Raw genomic sequence first — 6005 nt, 5'->3', positions numbered from 1 at the left:
GAGTTGGGTGGAGTGTTGAGGTGTAATGAGCTCTATCCTAATTTTCAGCAAGGTTTCAAGCTCAAAATTCAGCTCCGACAATGGGAATTGATGGGGAAAAATAGTTGGAACGCACTGAGGGGATCTTAGAGAAGCTCTGTGAGAAGTTTGGAGAGGCCTCGCTAAGAAAATTTCAGCACACCTCCCATGGTCGTGGAGGTGAGTTTTTAAAAAAATGGCCATGGGGTGGCTCTCAGGGCATAAGTTTGGGTGCATTGTGGTGCTTAGGTGAAAAGCAGAGGAGCTCCATTAATTAGTTTGGCTGAGTTGGCCTCTAGGTTTGATTTGGGTGAGGTGCCATGAGGGTGGCTCTTGGTTTTGAGATTTTTCGGCCACTAGGCTGGCCAACTGGCCAGGGGGGTGGCTAGGAGCTCAGGGAACCTAGGGGAATATGTCACAGCAATTTAGTGCAATAATACCTAATTTTGGTAAGGATATTCTGATCTTTAATTTCAACAGTTCTGTAAGTGTAAACTTCAGTCACAGTAAATGGCCCTAACCAACGAGACTTTAATTTCCCAGGGAATAACTTCAACCTTGTATTGTAAAGCAAAACTTCTTGTCTTGGTTCAAAGTTCTTTTGGTTAATCTTTGATGATGCCATAACTTTAATTTTTTCTTATAAATTCTGTCATTATCATAAGATTCATTTCTTAATTCTTCCAATTCATTTAATTGTAAAAATCTCTTATTACCAGCATCTTTCAAATTATAATTCAATTCTTTAATCGCCCAATATGCTTTATGCTCCAATTCTACTGGTAAGTGACAAGTCTTTCAAAAAATGAGTCTGTAAGGAGTCATTCCAATAGGAGTTTTATAAGCAGTCCTGTAAGCCCATAATGTTGTATCTAATCTAGTGGACCAATCTATTCTACGAGGGTTTATAGTCTTTTCAATTATTTGTTTAATCTCTCAATTAGAAACTTCAACTAATCCACTGGTTTGAGGGTGATAAGCAGTAGAAATTGGGCTCAAATCATGGGCCAATTAAGTTTGTATTTGGTATAGATTGGTCGTATCAAAATTTAATTTGAGTTTAGGATTGGAATTTGGGTCAATCGAGATTAAATTGATGGACATTTGAGTTGAATTTAGGGAAATTTGGGCCTTTAAAGACAAATTTGGGGGTTTTGATTAAAGATGGTCAAATTGGCCAAATTGGGTCATGTGGTAGTTGAGAGAAATGAAATTGGGAATATTTGGAATTTATTGAGATTTTTTGGGAATTTTTTGGAGTTTTGGCCCAAGAGGGGTATTTTGGTAATTTGGAGGTGTTTAAGGGCAAAAGGCCAAGATGGACATCTTTGATAGGATTGGGTAACTCATCACCCTAAATGAGCCATGGACCAAAGGAAATCCCATTTTGGGTCCTCTATGTACTGGTCTTAGTCAACCCATAGCCTTAGGGCTAGTAGGTTTAGGGGACCATCTACATGAGTATCCCAAAAAGATCAAGGGAACTAGGCTAAAAATTTGAATTTAGGGTTGTGAGTGATTGTGAGTGTAGATGAGTGTAGTGAGTGCCTTAGCTCCAGACCAATATCCAGGGTCAACCTTAAGGTCCAGCAGTCCTAAGGGTGACTCATCTTGAGTTTCCTTCATAGTGAGCCCACCTACTAAGTGCTAGAGGTTAGGATCAATACGTGGAACTTCAAGTTGAGTAAATAAGGAAGTAGAATTTCTAGTGGTGAGGGTTCCATGTCTATTTTTCTAAGAATAGTCAATAGAAAAATCCTATGGCTAGACCTTAGGCTACTAAATAGGGAAAACTAAACCTCAAAAAACTAAACCTCAAACAAAACAAACAAAAGTGAGGTCAACAGGGGCAAATTGGCTCGGTTTCACAAGGGAGTAGGGCTTGTTTGGGTGAGGTTGAATGGTTAGGAGGGGTGGATTGATGAGGTGGGCCAATTGGAAGAGGGGCAAATTGATGAGATGTAAGGGGGGTTATTGAGGACATGGATGGGATTTTCCAAAAAGGGAAGGGTATTTAGGTCATTTGCAAGGTATTTATGGTAGTTAGGTCAAAACACAAATAGACTTCACTCTGAATAGGAGAACACAAAGAATCTAATGGTCCAAACCATTTTAATTAATGAGATGTCTAACTCAAGTTAAGGCCAATTAAAGTGCAAGGGTGGTGACAGGGTGGTTATGGTGAAAATTTTGGCTTAGGCTCATTTTATAGAGAAAATTATAAAGAATTCAATAATTAAACTAGTTTTGATAAAAAAACCTCCATGTCGCGATATTTTAAGTTAAAGTGGGCCCAAACCATAAAAGAGAGAAAGTTGGTGGATTTTGAGTTGTAGTTCTTAGTTGATTTTATTCGACCAAATTGTGTTTTTTTTTTAATTTAGATAAACTTTTATTGAAGTTCAATTTCATTTTGAGTTCATTTTGGGTCACTTATTGGCAAATAATTCTTTTATTATTAAATTATCATTTATCTCTTCTGATTATTGTCGGCTCAACGGGCCTCCGATTGGAGTTGTATTTAGAAACGGAGGAGCTCATTTGAAAGGTGTTGACAATATAAATACAATGGTAAAGTTTATTTTGAAATATAATGGCTCATCGAAAATTTTTTACATGGTATCATTTTTCATGAATAGAACCCCTAAGTGCACAATTTTACGTAAAAATAGTGTCTGGTGACAACTAAATTAGTTTACATGCTCCTCATATGTGATTATGAAGATTATACAAGTTATAAAATATAATTTGGATCATCCGATTGGCCGGTGGAGAAAAAAATAATTTTAGGATTAATGAGAAAGCACTATTCATGCATGAAAAATTGGGCTGGCAAATTTCACATAAATATTTTATCAAAGAATCACCAAATCTATTTGCATAGTCTTTTATGTGATAATAAGCATCATGTAACTTTCAAAATAAAGTTCTGAGTTCTATAATGATCTCTGCATATTTTCGGTCAATGGTTATATTTTGAGTTTATTATTTTGTTTTTGTTAAATTAAATATCAATTTTACTAAATTAGTGTTTACTTAAGATACAACTCAAGTAAAATTTAGTTAAAACACAAGCCGGAAAAAAGACTGACCGAAATACGAGGTCAACAATATACTTAATTTAATTATTGAATTAAGTATTTATGTATGACATTAATATTAAATTAAAAAGTAAATTAATTTTAATGTTTCATACATCTTTCTTAATTTTATTCATTTTATTAAGCATTATGTCTATATGTACAAGCAATTGAAATATGTTTATAATCTTTAATTTATTAATAATAAATCTATAAATTTTATTTGGTTTATGTTGCATTTTAGCCAATGGGGGCTTTAGAAATGTTGATAAACCCTAATAACCTTGCTCACTAGCAATTTTACTTAGATTCCAATATGAGTTTTTAGGAACACTAGTACCACTTAATTTGATCTCAAAACATTAATTTAGGCTAGAACCTTAAGTTTATTATATGAGTTCAAAATCTTCATTAGGACATATTTGATCTTATCATGGTTATAGATTTCATACATGCTTGCATAACATGATGATAAATTATTTGGGACTTAGTCTGCATATGTATATTTGACTAGTTCATTCCCTATGGTCTCACAAGTCATGGATTGATATATATAGTTTCTTTAGATGACCCAACTCATGGGTTGTTGATATGATGCTATAAGTTACATTAGGTTGACTATCTTCGTGGCTTATCATATGAATATAATTTTATGATAATTCTTGACACTTTTTATTTGTTTGCTTGATTTGATTTATTTTTCTTCTTTTTTCACTCATTTTCATTTTTATCTTCTTCTTTATCATTATACAGAAATGATGCAATGATTTTTCAAGAGAGGCTACTTGAAAAGTAAAATTATACAATATAACATGATAAATGAATAAAAAAGGTGTGACACTCTTATATCTACATGAAGCGTTTAATATTTGTTGACCTCATTTTCCTATGAGGTTTGTCCTGCCCTTCTTAGGATCTAACATTATTGTTTCCTTAGTGACTTTCCTATAAGATTAGTGGAGAAACCATCACCAAAATGGAACTTCAAACATCTCTTCACTGCTTATAATTTCATATGATTGCTACAAATCCTCATCCTTTGGCTGAGTTAATTAAAGTTAAGACATTGAAGCTTGTTGACCTCATTTTTGGTTGAGGTTTAGTTTTTTCCTCCTTAGTAGCCTAGGGTCTAGCCATAAGACTCTTTCTGTTGACTATTCCTAGAAAACTAGACATGACACCCTCACCATTAGAAATTCTACCCTCTTCTTTACTCAACCTGAAGTTCCACATGTTGGTCTCAACCTCTAAGTACTTAGTAGGTGGGGTCACTATGGGGGAAACTCAAGATGAGTCACCCTTAGGATTGTTGGACCTTAGGATTGACCTTGGGTGTTGGTCTGGAGCTAAGGCACTCACTACACTTTTCTGCACCCACAATCGCTCACAACCCTCAACTCAAATTTCTAACCTATATCCCTTGATCTTTTGGGATACTCATGTAGATGGTCCCCTAAACCTACTAGCCCTAGGGTTATGGTTTAGCTAAGACAACTATGTAGAGGACCCAAAATGGGGTTTCCTTTAGTCCATGGCTTATTGATGATGCTTGGTACCTCAAATCTACCAAAATACCCATCTTGGCCATTTACCCCTAAAACACCCCCAAATTACCAAAATACCCCTCTTGGACCCAAAATTCCAAAAATTCCAAAAATTCATAGAAAATCCCACTAAATCCTAAATATTCCAAATTTAATTTCTCTCAACTATAATAATACCCAATTTGGCCAATTTGACCATCTTTAACCAAAACCCCCAAATTGCCCTTTAAAGACACAAATTTCCCCAAATCCAACTCAAATGTCCATCAATTGGGTCTCAATTGACCCCAAATCAAATCCTACTCTCAAATTAACTTTTTATATGACCAAAATAAACCAAATAAAAGCTCAATTGGTCCATTATTTGAGCCTAATTTTGATTTGGGTCAAAACCCCAATTTTGACCATATGACTTAATCTCACCAAATTGAACCCATGGCCTAGTCAATTGGCCCCAATTGATGTTGCAAAATCCTTATAACACTCTTATACATCAAAATCAACCATCAATTGACCTTGATGAAGCCTCAAATCCATTTGAATTTGGCATAAATCCAAAATTCCCAAACTTAGCCCGAAATTGGCTAAGTCCCCAAATTTCACCCAATTGATTGCCTTAACCTCCAAATTGGCATCCAATTCATTCTGAAAACTCTTCATGAGGTTCCTATTGACCATTTAATACAATAAATTTGGACTTAGCCCAAGGCTAACCCAAGCTAGACCCAAGCCTAGCCCAACATGACTAAATTGATTAAAGTTCAAAATTCCTTCAAATTGACCCCCCAATTGGACTCAAAACCACTTCCATTCTTCACCAAAGTTGTTACTTATGATCATCTACACAATTTTGATCAGTAAATTGGGCCAATTGACATTTCTAGCCTAATCCAAACCCAAGTTTGGGTCATTTGCACCCACTTGGACTGATGCACTAAATGTGACCTAACCACCCTAAGGCCACCAAATTAACTCCACCACAGCCATTAGTTGGACTTAGTGACCAGTCCAAACACCATGAAATCACCTAAATTAATCCATGGACCAAAGTTACCCCAAATTAAGGGATCTTCTTTCCAAAAATGCACATGCTTAAGATATCTTTGCCAAATCCAAGCACACTTGCATTAAATTGCTGTGATGGATTCCTCTGGGTTCCCTAAGCTCCTAGCCATCTTCCCCTGGCCGGCCGTGATGGATTCCTCTGGGTTCCCGGAGCTCCGAGCCACCTCCCCCTGGCCGTCCGGTCAGCCTAGTGGCCGGAAAAGTACAAAACTGAGAGTCACTCCCATGGCACCTCACCCAAATCAAACCTAGAGGCCAACTCATCCAAATCAAACTATGGAGCTCCTCTGCCCTCCAC

This window comes from Phalaenopsis equestris, unplaced genomic scaffold (assembly GCF_001263595.1).
Source record: "Phalaenopsis equestris unplaced genomic scaffold, ASM126359v1 Scaffold000014, whole genome shotgun sequence".
NCBI classification, from domain to species: Eukaryota; Viridiplantae; Streptophyta; class Magnoliopsida; order Asparagales; family Orchidaceae; genus Phalaenopsis; species Phalaenopsis equestris.
This window is presented reverse-complemented; position numbering follows the sequence as displayed.